The following is a 13,746-nucleotide window of genomic DNA, read 5'->3' as shown; positions in this document are numbered from 1 at the left end:
CTTTCAGCGAAACTAGCGTTTTGTAGTATTTCGCACATGTTCAAGGACAGTCAGGATAAGATGAACATCTCCTTTTAAGTGAAAAGTGTATGGAAAACACACTTTCAGCGAGACTAGCGTTTTGTAGGACTTGGCACATATTCGAGGACAGTCAGAATAACTTCAATACCTAATTTTAAGTGAGAACTGTATGGAAAACAGACTTTCAGCGAAACTACCGTTTTGTACGATTTGGCACATGTTGGAGAACGGTCAAAATAACTTGAATGCCGCCTTTTAAGTGAAAAGTGTATGGAAAACACACTCTTAGCGAAACTAGCTTTTTGTGCGATTTGGCGCATGGTCGAGGACAGTCAAAATTACTTCAATACCTAATTTTAAGTAAAAAGTGTATGGAAAACACACTTTCAGCGAAACTAGCGTTTTGTACGATTTGGCACATGTTCGAGGACAGTCAAAATTACTTCAATACCTATTTTTAAGTAAAAAGTGAATGGAAAACACACTTTTTGCGAAACTAGCGTTTTGTGCGATTTGGCACATGTTGGAGAACGGTCAAAAGAACTTGAATGCCGCCTTTTAAGTGAAAAGTGTATGGAAAACACACTTTCAGTGAAACTAGCGTTTTGTACGATTTGGCACATGCTCGAGGACAGTCAAAATTACTTCAATACCTAATTTTAAGTAAAAAGTCTATGGAAAACACACTTTCAGCGAAACTAGCGTTTTGTGCGATTTGGCACATGCTGGAGAACGGTCAAAAGAACTTGAATGCTGCCTTTTAAGTGAAAAGTGTATGGAAAACACACTTTCAGTGAAACTAGCGTTTTGTACGATTTGGCACATGCTCGAGGACAGTCAAAATTACTTCAATACCTAATTTTAAGTAAAAAGTGTATGGAAAACACACTTTCAGCGAAAGTAGCGTTTTGTAGGATTTGGCACATGTTCGAGGATAGTCAAAATTAGTTCAATACCTAATTTTGAGTGAACAGTGTATGGAAAACACACTCTTAGCGAAACTAGCTTTTTGTGCGATTTGGCGCATGGTCGAGGACAGTCAAAATTACTTCAATACCTAATTTTAAGTAAAAAGTCTATGGAAAACACACTTTCAGCGAAACTAGCGTTTTGTGCGATTTGGCACATGTTGGAAAACGGTCAAAATAAGTTGAATGCTGCCTTTTAAGTGAAAAGTGTATGGAAAACACACTTTCAGCGAAACTAGCGTTTTGTAGTATTTCGCACATGTTCAAGGACAGTCAGGATAAGATGAACATCTCCTTTTAAGTGAAAAGTGTATGGAAAACACACTTTCAGCGAGACTAACGTTTTGTAGGATTTGGCACATGCTCGAGGACAGTCAAAATTACTTCAATACCTAATTTTAAGTAAAAAGTGAATGGAAAACACACTTCTTGCAAAACTAGCGTTTTGTAGGATTTGGCACATATTGGAAAACGGTCAAAATAACTTGAATGCCGCCTTTTAAATCAAAGGTGTATGGAAAACACACTTTCAGCGAAACTAGCGTTTTGTAGGATTTGGCACATACTCTAGGACAGTCAAAATTACTTCAATACCTAATTTTAAGTGAAAAGTGTATGGAAAACACACTCTTAGCGAAACTAGCGTTGTGTACGATTTGGCGCATGGTCGAGGACAGTCAAAATTACTTCAATACCTAATTCTAAGTAAAAAGTGAATGGAAAACACACTTTTAGCGAAACTAGCGTTTTGTACGATTTGGCACATGTTGGAAAACGGTCAAAATAACTTGTACGGCGCCATTTAAGTGAAAAGTGTATGGAAAACACACTTTCAGCGAAACTAGCGTTTTGTACGATTTGGCACATGCTCGAGGACAGTCAAAATTACTTCAATACCTATTTTTAAGTAAAAAGTGAATGGAAAACAGACTTTTTGCGAAACTAGCGTTTTGTACGATTTGGCACATGTTGGAGAACGGTCAAAAGAACTTGAATGCCGCCTTTTAAGTGAAAAGTGTATGGAAAACACACTTTCAGCGAAACTAACGTTTTGTAGGATTTGGCACATGCTCGAGGACAGTCAAAATTACTTCAATACCTAATTTTAAGTAAAAAGTGAATGGAAAACACACTTTTAGGGAAACTAGCGTTTTGTAGGATTTGGCACATATTGGAAAACGGTCAAAATAAGTTGAATGCCGCCTTTTAAATCAAAGGTGTATGCAAAACACACTTTCAGCGAAACTAGCGTTCTGTAGGATTTGGCACATACTCTAGGACAGTCAAAATTACTTCAATACCTAATTTTAAGTGAAAAGTGTATGGAAAACACACTCTTAGCGAAACTAGCGTTGTGTACGATTTGGCGCATGGTCGAGGACAGTCAAAATTACTTCAATACCTAATTCTAAGTAAAAAGTGAATGGAAAACACACTTTTAGCGAAACTAGCGTTTTGTACGATTTGGCACATGTTGGAAAACGGTCAAAAGAACTTGAATGCCGCCTTTTAAGTGAAAAGTGTATGGAAAACACACTTTCAGCGAAACTAACGTTTTGTAGAATTTGGCACATGCTCGAGGACAGTCAAAATTACTTCAATACCTAATTTTAAGTAAAAAGTGAATGGAAAACACACTTTTTGCGAAACTAGCGTTTTGTAGGATTTGGCACATATTGGAAAACGGTCAAAATAAGTTGAATGCCGCCTTTTAAATCAAAGGTGTATGGAAAACACACTTTCAGCGAAACTAGCGTTCTGTACGATTTGGCACATACTCTAGGACAGTCAAAATTACTTCAATACCTAATTTTAAGCAAAAAGTGTATGGAAAACACACTTTCAGCGAAAGTAGCGTTTTGTAGGATTTGGCACATGTTCGAGGATAGTCAAAATTAGTTCAATACCTAATTTTGAGTGAACAGTGTATGGAAAACACACTCTTAGCGAAACTAGCTTTTTGTGCGATTTGGCGCATGCTCGAGGACAGTCAAAATTACTTCAATACCTAATTTTAAGTAAAAAGTCTATGGAAAACACACTTTCAGCGAAACTAGCGTTTTGTGCGATTTGGCACATGTTGGAAAACGGTCAAAATAAGTTGAATGCTGCCTTTTAAGTGAAAAGTGTATGGAAAACACACTTTCAGCGAAACTAGCGTTTTGTAGTATTTCGCACATGTTCAAGGACAGTCAGGATAAGATGAACATCTCCTTTTAAGTGAAAAGTGTATGGAAAACACACTTTCAGCGAGACTAACGTTTTGTAGGATTTGGCACATGCTCGAGGACAGTCAAAATTACTTCAATACCTAATTTTAAGTAAAAAGTGAATGGAAAACACACTTCTTGCAAAACTAGCGTTTTGTAGGATTTGGCACATATTGGAAAACGGTCAAAATAACTTGAATGCCGCCTTTTAAATCAAAGGTGTATGGAAAACACACTTTCAGCGAAACTAGCGTTTTGTAGGATTTGGCACATACTCTAGGACAGTCAAAATTACTTCAATACCTAATTTTAAGTGAAAAGTGTATGGAAAACACACTCTTAGCGAAACTAGCGTTGTGTACGATTTGGCGCATGGTCGAGGACAGTCAAAATTACTTCAATACCTAATTCTAAGTAAAAAGTGAATGGAAAACACACTTTTAGCGAAACTAGCGTTTTGTACGATTTGGCACATGTTGGAAAACGGTCAAAATAACTTGTACGGCGCCTTTTAAGTGAAAAGTGTATGGAAAACACACTTTCAGCGAAACTAGCGTTTTGTACGATTTGGCACATGCTCGAGGACAGTCAAAATTACTTCAATACCTATTTTTAAGTAAAAAGTGAATGGAAAACACACTTTTTGCGAAACTAGCGTTTTGTACGATTTGGCACATGTTGGAGAACGGTCAAAAGAACTTGAATGCCGCCTTTTAAGTGAAAAGTGTATGGAAAACACACTTTCAGCGAAACTAACGTTTTGTAGGATTTGGCACATGCTCGAGGACAGTCAAAATTACTTCAATACCTAATTTTAAGTAAAAAGTGAATGGAAAACACACTTTTAGGGAAACTAGCGTTTTGTAGGATTTGGCACATATTGGAAAACGGTCAAAATAAGTTGAATGCCGCCTTTTAAATCAAAGGTGTATGCAAAACACACTTTCAGCGAAACTAGCGTTCTGTAGGATTTGGCACATACTCTAGGACAGTCAAAATTACTTCAATACCTAATTTTAAGTGAAAAGTGTATGGAAAACACACTCTTAGCGAAACTAGCGTTGTGTACGATTTGGCGCATGGTCGAGGACAGTCAAAATTACTTCAATACCTAATTCTAAGTAAAAAGTGAATGGAAAACACACTTTTAGCGAAACTAGCGTTTTGTACGATTTGGCACATGTTGGAAAACGGTCAAAAGAACTTGAATGCCGCCTTTTAAGTGAAAAGTGTATGGAAAACACACTTTCAGCGAAACTAACGTTTTGTAGAATTTGGCACATGCTCGAGGACAGTCAAAATTACTTCAATACCTAATTTTAAGTAAAAAGTGAATGGAAAACACACTTTTTGCGAAACTAGCGTTTTGTAGGATTTGGCACATATTGGAAAACGGTCAAAATAAGTTGAATGCCGCCTTTTAAATCAAAGGTGTATGCAAAACACACTTTCAGCGAAACTAGCGTTCTGTAGGATTTGGCACATACTCTAGGACAGTCAAAATTACTTCAATACCTAATTTTAAGTGAAAAGTGTATGGAAAACACACTCTTAGCGAAACTAGCGTTGTGTACGATTTGGCGCATGGTCGAGGACAGTCAAAATTACTTCAATACCTAATTCTAAGTAAAAAGTGAATGGAAAACACACTTTTAGCGAAACTAGCGTTTTGTAGGATTTGGCACATATTGGAAAACGGTCAAAATAAGTTGAATGCCGCCTTTTAAATCAAAGGTGTATGCAAAACACACTTTCAGCGAAACTAGCGTTCTGTAGGATTTGGCACATACTCTAGGACAGTCAAAATTACTTCAATACCTAATTTTAAGTGAAAAGTGTATGGAAAACACACTCTTAGCGAAACTAGCGTTGTGTACGATTTGGCGCATGGTCGAGGACAGTCAAAATTACTTCAATACCTAATTCTAAGTAAAAAGTGAATGGAAAACACACTTTTAGCGAAACTAGCGTTTTGTACGATTTGGCACATGTTGGAAAACGGTCAAAAGAACTTGAATGCCGCCTTTTAAGTGAAAAGTGTATGGAAAACACACTTTCAGCGAAACTAGCGTTTTGTAGGATTTGGCACATGCTCGAGGACAGTCAAAATTACTTCAATACCTAATTTTAAGTAAAAAGTGAATGGAAAACACACTTTTTGCGAAACTAGCGTTTTGTAGGATTTGGCACATATTGGAAAACGGTCAAAATAAGTTGAATGCCGCCTTTTAAATCAAAGGTGTATGGAAAACACACTTTCAGCGAAACTAGCGTTCTGTACGATTTGGCACATACTCTAGGACAGTCAAAATTACTTCAATACCTAATTTTAAGTAAAAAGTCTATGGAAAACACACTTTCAGCGAAACTAGCGTTTTGTGCGAGTTGGCACATGTTGGAAAACGGTCAAAATAAGTTGAATGCCGCCTTTTAAGTGAAAAGTGTATGGAAAACACACTTTCAGCGAAACTAGCGTTTTGTAGTATTTCGCACATGTTCAAGGACAGTCAGGATAAGATGAACATCTCCTTTTAAGTGAAAAGTGTATGGAAAACACACTTTCAGCGAAACTAGCGTTTTGTAGGATTTGGCACATGGTCGAGGACAGTCAAAATTACTTCAATACCTATTTTTAAGTAAAAAGTGAATGGAAAACACACTTTTTGCGAAACTAGCGTTTTGTACGATTTGGCACATGCTGGAGAACGGTCAAAAGAACTTGAATGCCGCCTTTTAAGTGAAAAGTGTATGGAAAACACACTTTCAGCGAAAGTAGCGTTTTGTACGATTTGGCACATGCTGGAGAACGGTCAAAAGAACTTGAATGCCGCCTTTTAAGTGAAAAGTGTATGGAAAACACACTTTCAGTGAAACTAGCGTTTTGTACGATTTGGCACATGCTCGAGGACAGTCAAAATTACTTCAATACCTAATTTTAAGTAAAAAGTGTATGGAAAACACACTTTCAGCGAAAGTAGCGTTTTGTACGATTTGGCACATGCTGGAGAACGGTCAAAAGAACTTGAATGCCGCCTTTTAAGTGAAAAGTGTATGGAAAACACACTTTCAGTGAAACTAGCGTTTTGTACGATTTGGCACATGCTCGAGGACAGTCAAAATTACTTCAATACCTATTTTTAAGTAAAAAGTGAATGGAAAACACACTTTTTGCGAAACTAGCGTTTTGTACGATTTGGCACATGCTGGAGAACGGTCAAAAGAACTTGAATGCCGCCTTTTAAGTGAAAAGTGTATGGAAAACACACTTTCAGTGAAACTAGCGTTTTGTACGATTTGGCACATGCTCGAGGACAGTCAAAATTACTTCAATACCTAATTTTAAGTAAAAAGTGTATGGAAAACACACTTTCAGCGAAAGTAGCGTTTTGTAGGATTTGGCACATGTTCGAGGATAGTCAAAATTAGTTCAATACCTAATTTTAAGTAAAAAGTCTATGGAAAACACACTTTCAGCGAAACTAGCGTTTTGTGCGATTTGGCACATGTTGGAAAACGGTCAAAATAAGTTGAATGCCGCCTTTTAAGTGAAAAGTGTATGGAAAACACACTTTCAGCGAAACTAGCGTTTTGTAGTATTTCGCACATGTTCAAGGACAGTCAGGATAAGATGAACATCTCCTTTTAAGTGAAAAGTGTATGGAAAACACACTTTCAGCGAGACTAGCGTTTTGTAGGACTTGGCACATATTCGAGGACAGTCAGAATAACTTCAATACCTAATTTTAAGTGAGAACTGTATGGAAAACACACTTTCAGCGAAACTACCGTTTTGTACGATTTGGCACATGTTGGAGAACGGTCAAAATAACTTGAATGCCGCCTTTTAAGTGAAAAGTGTATGGAAAACACACTCTTAGCGAAACTAGCTTTTTGTGCGATTTGGCGCATGGTCGAGGACAGTCAAAATTACTTCAATACCTAATTTTAAGTAAAAAGTGTATGGAAAACACACTTTCAGCGAAACTAGCGTTTTGTAGGATTTGGCACATGTTCGAGGACAGTCAAAATTACTTCAATACCTATTTTTAAGTAAAAAGTGAATGGAAAACACACTTTTTGCGAAACTAGCGTTTTGTACGATTTGGCACATGTTGGAGAACGGTCAAAAGAACTTGAATGCCGCCTTTTAAGTGAAAAGTGTATGGAAAACACACTTTCAGTGAAACTAGCGTTTTGTACGATTTGGCACATGCTCGAGGACAGTCAAAATTACTTCAATACCTAATTTTAAGTAAAAAGTCTATGGAAAACACACTTTCAGCGAAACTAGCGTTTTGTGCGATTTGGCACATGCTGGAGAACGGTCAAAAGAACTTGAATGCTGCCTTTTAAGTGAAAAGTGTATGGAAAACACACTTTCAGTGAAACTAGCGTTTTGTACGATTTGGCACATGCTCGAGGACAGTCAAAATTACTTCAATACCTAATTTTAAGTAAAAAGTGTATGGAAAACACACTTTCAGCGAAAGTAGCGTTTTGTAGGATTTGGCACATGTTCGAGGATAGTCAAAATTAGTTCAATACCTAATTTTGAGTGAACAGTGTATGGAAAACACACTCTTAGCGAAACTAGCTTTTTGTGCGATTTGGCGCATGGTCGAGGACAGTCAAAATTACTTCAATACCTAATTTTAAGTAAAAAGTCTATGGAAAACACACTTTCAGCGAAACTAGCGTTTTGTGCGATTTGGCACATGTTGGAAAACGGTCAAAATAAGTTGAATGCTGCCTTTTAAGTGAAAAGTGTATGGAAAACACACTTTCAGCGAAACTAGCGTTTTGTAGTATTTCGCACATGTTCAAGGACAGTCAGGATAAGATGAACATCTCCTTTTAAGTGAAAAGTGTATGGAAAACACACTTTCAGCGAGACTAACGTTTTGTAGGATTTGGCACATGCTCGAGGACAGTCAAAATTACTTCAATACCTAATTTTAAGTAAAAAGTGAATGGAAAACACACTTCTTGCAAAACTAGCGTTTTGTAGGATTTGGCACATATTGGAAAACGGTCAAAATAACTTGAATGCCGCCTTTTAAATCAAAGGTGTATGGAAAACACACTTTCAGCGAAACTAGCGTTTTGTAGGATTTGGCACATACTCTAGGACAGTCAAAATTACTTCAATACCTAATTTTAAGTGAAAAGTGTATGGAAAACACACTCTTAGCGAAACTAGCGTTTTGTACGATTTGGCGCATGGTCGAGGACAGTCAAAATTACTTCAATACCTAATTCTAAGTAAAAAGTGAATGGAAAACACACTTTTAGCGAAACTAGCGTTTTGTACGATTTGGCACATGTTGGAAAACGGTCAAAATAACTTGTACGGCGCCTTTTAAGTGAAAAGTGTATGGAAAACACACTTTCAGCGAAACTAGCGTTTTGTACGATTTGGCACATGCTCGAGGACAGTCAAAATTACTTCAATACCTATTTTTAAGTAAAAAGTGAATGGAAAACAGACTTTTTGCGAAACTAGCGTTTTGTACGATTTGGCACATGTTGGAGAACGGTCAAAAGAACTTGAATGCCGCCTTTTAAGTGAAAAGTGTATGGAAAACACACTTTCAGCGAAACTAACGTTTTGTAGGATTTGGCACATGCTCGAGGACAGTCAAAATTACTTCAATACCTAATTTTAAGTAAAAAGTGAATGGAAAACACACTTTTAGGGAAACTAGCGTTTTGTAGGATTTGGCACATATTGGAAAACGGTCAAAATAAGTTGAATGCCGCCTTTTAAATCAAAGGTGTATGCAAAACACACTTTCAGCGAAACTAGCGTTCTGTAGGATTTGGCACATACTCTAGGACAGTCAAAATTACTTCAATACCTAATTTTAAGTGAAAAGTGTATGGAAAACACACTCTTAGCGAAACTAGCGTTGTGTACGATTTGGCGCATGGTCGAGGACAGTCAAAATTACTTCAATACCTAATTCTAAGTAAAAAGTGAATGGAAAACACACTTTTAGCGAAACTAGCGTTTTGTACGATTTGGCACATGTTGGAAAACGGTCAAAAGAACTTGAATGCCGCCTTTTAAGTGAAAAGTGTATGGAAAACACACTTTCAGCGAAACTAACGTTTTGTAGAATTTGGCACATGCTCGAGGACAGTCAAAATTACTTCAATACCTAATTTTAAGTAAAAAGTGAATGGAAAACACACTTTTTGCGAAACTAGCGTTTTGTAGGATTTGGCACATATTGGAAAACGGTCAAAATAAGTTGAATGCCGCCTTTTAAATCAAAGGTGTATGGAAAACACACTTTCAGCGAAACTAGCGTTCTGTACGATTTGGCACATACTCTAGGACAGTCAAAATTACTTCAATACCTAATTTTAAGTAAAAAGTGTATGGAAAACACACTTTCAGCGAAAGTAGCGTTTTGTAGGATTTGGCACATGTTCGAGGATAGTCAAAATTAGTTCAATACCTAATTTTGAGTGAACAGTGTATGGAAAACACACTCTTAGCGAAACTAGCTTTTTGTGCGATTTGGCGCATGGTCGAGGACAGTCAAAATTACTTCAATACCTAATTTTAAGTAAAAAGTCTATGGAAAACACACTTTCAGCGAAACTAGCGTTTTGTGCGATTTGGCACATGTTGGAAAACGGTCAAAATAAGTTGAATGCTGCCTTTTAAGTGAAAAGTGTATGGAAAACACACTTTCAGCGAAACTAGCGTTTTGTAGTATTTCGCACATGTTCAAGGACAGTCAGGATAAGATGAACATCTCCTTTTAAGTGAAAAGTGTATGGAAAACACACTTTCAGCGAGACTAGCGTTTTGTAGGACTTGGCACATATTCGAGGACAGTCAGAATAACTTCAATACCTAATTTTAAGTGAGAACTGTATGGAAAACAGACTTTCAGCGAAACTACCGTTTTGTACGATTTGGCACATGTTGGAGAACGGTCAAAATAACTTGAATGCCGCCTTTTAAGTGAAAAGTGTATGGAAAACACACTCTTAGCGAAACTAGCTTTTTGTGCGATTTGGCGCATGGTCGAGGACAGTCAAAATTACTTCAATACCTAATTTTAAGTAAAAAGTGTATGGAAAACACACTTTCAGCGAAACTAGCGTTTTGTACGATTTGGCACATGTTCGAGGACAGTCAAAATTACTTCAATACCTATTTTTAAGTAAAAAGTGAATGGAAAACACACTTTTTGCGAAACTAGCGTTTTGTACGATTTGGCACATGTTGGAGAACGGTCAAAAGAACTTGAATGCCGCCTTTTAAGTGAAAAGTGTATGGAAAACACACTTTCAGTGAAACTAGCGTTTTGTACGATTTGGCACATGCTCGAGGACAGTCAAAATTACTTCAATACCTAATTTTAAGTAAAAAGTCTATGGAAAACACACTTTCAGCGAAACTAGCGTTTTGTGCGATTTGGCACATGCTGGAGAACGGTCAAAAGAACTTGAATGCTGCCTTTTAAGTGAAAAGTGTATGGAAAACACACTTTCAGTGAAACTAGCGTTTTGTACGATTTGGCACATGCTCGAGGACAGTCAAAATTACTTCAATACCTAATTTTAAGTAAAAAGTGTATGGAAAACACACTTTCAGCGAAAGTAGCGTTTTGTAGGATTTGGCACATGTTCGAGGATAGTCAAAATTAGTTCAATACCTAATTTTGAGTGAACAGTGTATGGAAAACACACTCTTAGCGAAACTAGCTTTTTGTGCGATTTGGCGCATGGTCGAGGACAGTCAAAATTACTTCAATACCTAATTTTAAGTAAAAAGTCTATGGAAAACACACTTTCAGCGAAACTAGCGTTTTGTGCGATTTGGCACATGTTGGAAAACGGTCAAAATAAGTTGAATGCTGCCTTTTAAGTGAAAAGTGTATGGAAAACACACTTTCAGCGAAACTAGCGTTTTGTAGTATTTCGCACATGTTCAAGGACAGTCAGGATAAGATGAACATCTCCTTTTAAGTGAAAAGTGTATGGAAAACACACTTTCAGCGAGACTAACGTTTTGTAGGATTTGGCACATGCTCGAGGACAGTCAAAATTACTTCAATACCTAATTTTAAGTAAAAAGTGAATGGAAAACACACTTCTTGCAAAACTAGCGTTTTGTAGGATTTGGCACATATTGGAAAACGGTCAAAATAACTTGAATGCCGCCTTTTAAATCAAAGGTGTATGGAAAACACACTTTCAGCGAAACTAGCGTTTTGTAGGATTTGGCACATACTCTAGGACAGTCAAAATTACTTCAATACCTAATTTTAAGTGAAAAGTGTATGGAAAACACACTCTTAGCGAAACTAGCGTTGTGTACGATTTGGCGCATGGTCGAGGACAGTCAAAATTACTTCAATACCTAATTCTAAGTAAAAAGTGAATGGAAAACACACTTTTAGCGAAACTAGCGTTTTGTACGATTTGGCACATGTTGGAAAACGGTCAAAATAACTTGTACGGCGCCTTTTAAGTGAAAAGTGTATGGAAAACACACTTTCAGCGAAACTAGCGTTTTGTACGATTTGGCACATGCTCGAGGACAGTCAAAATTACTTCAATACCTATTTTTAAGTAAAAAGTGAATGGAAAACAGACTTTTTGCGAAACTAGCGTTTTGTACGATTTGGCACATGTTGGAGAACGGTCAAAAGAACTTGAATGCCGCCTTTTAAGTGAAAAGTGTATGGAAAACACACTTTCAGCGAAACTAACGTTTTGTAGGATTTGGCACATGCTCGAGGACAGTCAAAATTACTTCAATACCTAATTTTAAGTAAAAAGTGAATGGAAAACACACTTTTAGGGAAACTAGCGTTTTGTAGGATTTGGCACATATTGGAAAACGGTCAAAATAAGTTGAATGCCGCCTTTTAAATCAAAGGTGTATGCAAAACACACTTTCAGCGAAACTAGCGTTCTGTAGGATTTGGCACATACTCTAGGACAGTCAAAATTACTTCAATACCTAATTTTAAGTGAAAAGTGTATGGAAAACACACTCTTAGCGAAACTAGCGTTGTGTACGATTTGGCGCATGGTCGAGGACAGTCAAAATTACTTCAATACCTAATTCTAAGTAAAAAGTGAATGGAAAACACACTTTTAGCGAAACTAGCGTTTTGTACGATTTGGCACATGTTGGAAAACGGTCAAAAGAACTTGAATGCCGCCTTTTAAGTGAAAAGTGTATGGAAAACACACTTTCAGCGAAACTAACGTTTTGTAGGATTTGGCACATGCTCGAGGACAGTCAAAATTACTTCAATACCTAATTTTAAGTAAAAAGTGAATGGAAAACACACTTTTTGCGAAACTAGCGTTTTGTAGGATTTGGCACATATTGGAAAACGGTCAAAATAAGTTGAATGCCGCCTTTTAAATCAAAGGTGTATGGAAAACACACTTTCAGCGAAACTAGCGTTCTGTACGATTTGGCACATACTCTAGGACAGTCAAAATTACTTCAATACCTAATTTTAAGTAAAAAGTCTATGGAAAACACACTTTCAGCGAAACTAGCGTTTTGTGCGAGTTGGCACATGTTGGAAAACGGTCAAAATAAGTTGAATGCCGCCTTTTAAGTGAAAAGTGTATGGAAAACACACTTTCAGCGAAACTAGCGTTTTGTAGTATTTCGCACATGTTCAAGGACAGTCAGGATAAGATGAACATCTCCTTTTAAGTGAAAAGTGTATGGAAAACACACTTTCAGCGAAACTAGCGTTTTGTAGGATTTGGCACATGGTCGAGGACAGTCAAAATTACTTCAATACCTAATTTTAAGTGAAAAGTGTATGGAAAACACACTTTCAGCGAGACTAGCGTTTTGTGCGACTTGGCACATATTCGAGGACAGTCAGAATAACTTCAATACCTAATTTTAAGTGAAAACTGTATGGAAAACAGACTTTCAGCGAAACTACCGTTTTGTACGATTTGGCACATGTTGGAGAACGGTCAAAATAACTTGAATGCCGCCTTGTAAGTGAAAAGTGTATGGAAAACACACTTTCAGCGAAACTAACGTTTTGTAGGATTTGGCACATGCTCGAGGACAGTCAAAATTACTTCAATACCTAATTTTAAGTAAAAAGTGAATGGAAAACACACTTTTTGCAAAACTAGCGTTTTGTAGGATTTGGCACATATTGGAAAACGGTCAAAATAACTTGAATGCCGCCTTTTAAGTCAAAAGTGTATGGAAAACACACTTTCAGCGAAACTAGCGTTTTCTAGGATTAGGCACATGTTGGAGGATAGTCAGAATAACATGAACATCTCCTTTTTAAGTGAAAAGTGTATGGAAAACACCTTTTCAGCGAAACTAGCGTTTTGTAGGATTTGGCACATATTCGAGGACAGTCAAAATAACTTCAATACATAATTTTAAGTCAAAACTGTATGGAAAACACACTTTCAGCGAAACTAGCGTTTTGTAGGATTTCGCACATGTTCGAGGACAGTCAGAATAACATGAATATCTCCTTCAAATTCAAAGGTGTATGGAAAACACACTTTCAGCG

The sequence above is a fragment of the Haliotis asinina genome, chromosome 11, assembly GCF_037392515.1.
Source record: "Haliotis asinina isolate JCU_RB_2024 chromosome 11, JCU_Hal_asi_v2, whole genome shotgun sequence".
In the NCBI taxonomy this organism is placed as follows: Eukaryota; Metazoa; Mollusca; class Gastropoda; order Lepetellida; family Haliotidae; genus Haliotis; species Haliotis asinina.
The sequence above is the reverse complement of the archived record's forward strand: the minus strand, read 5'-3'. Positions refer to the sequence as shown.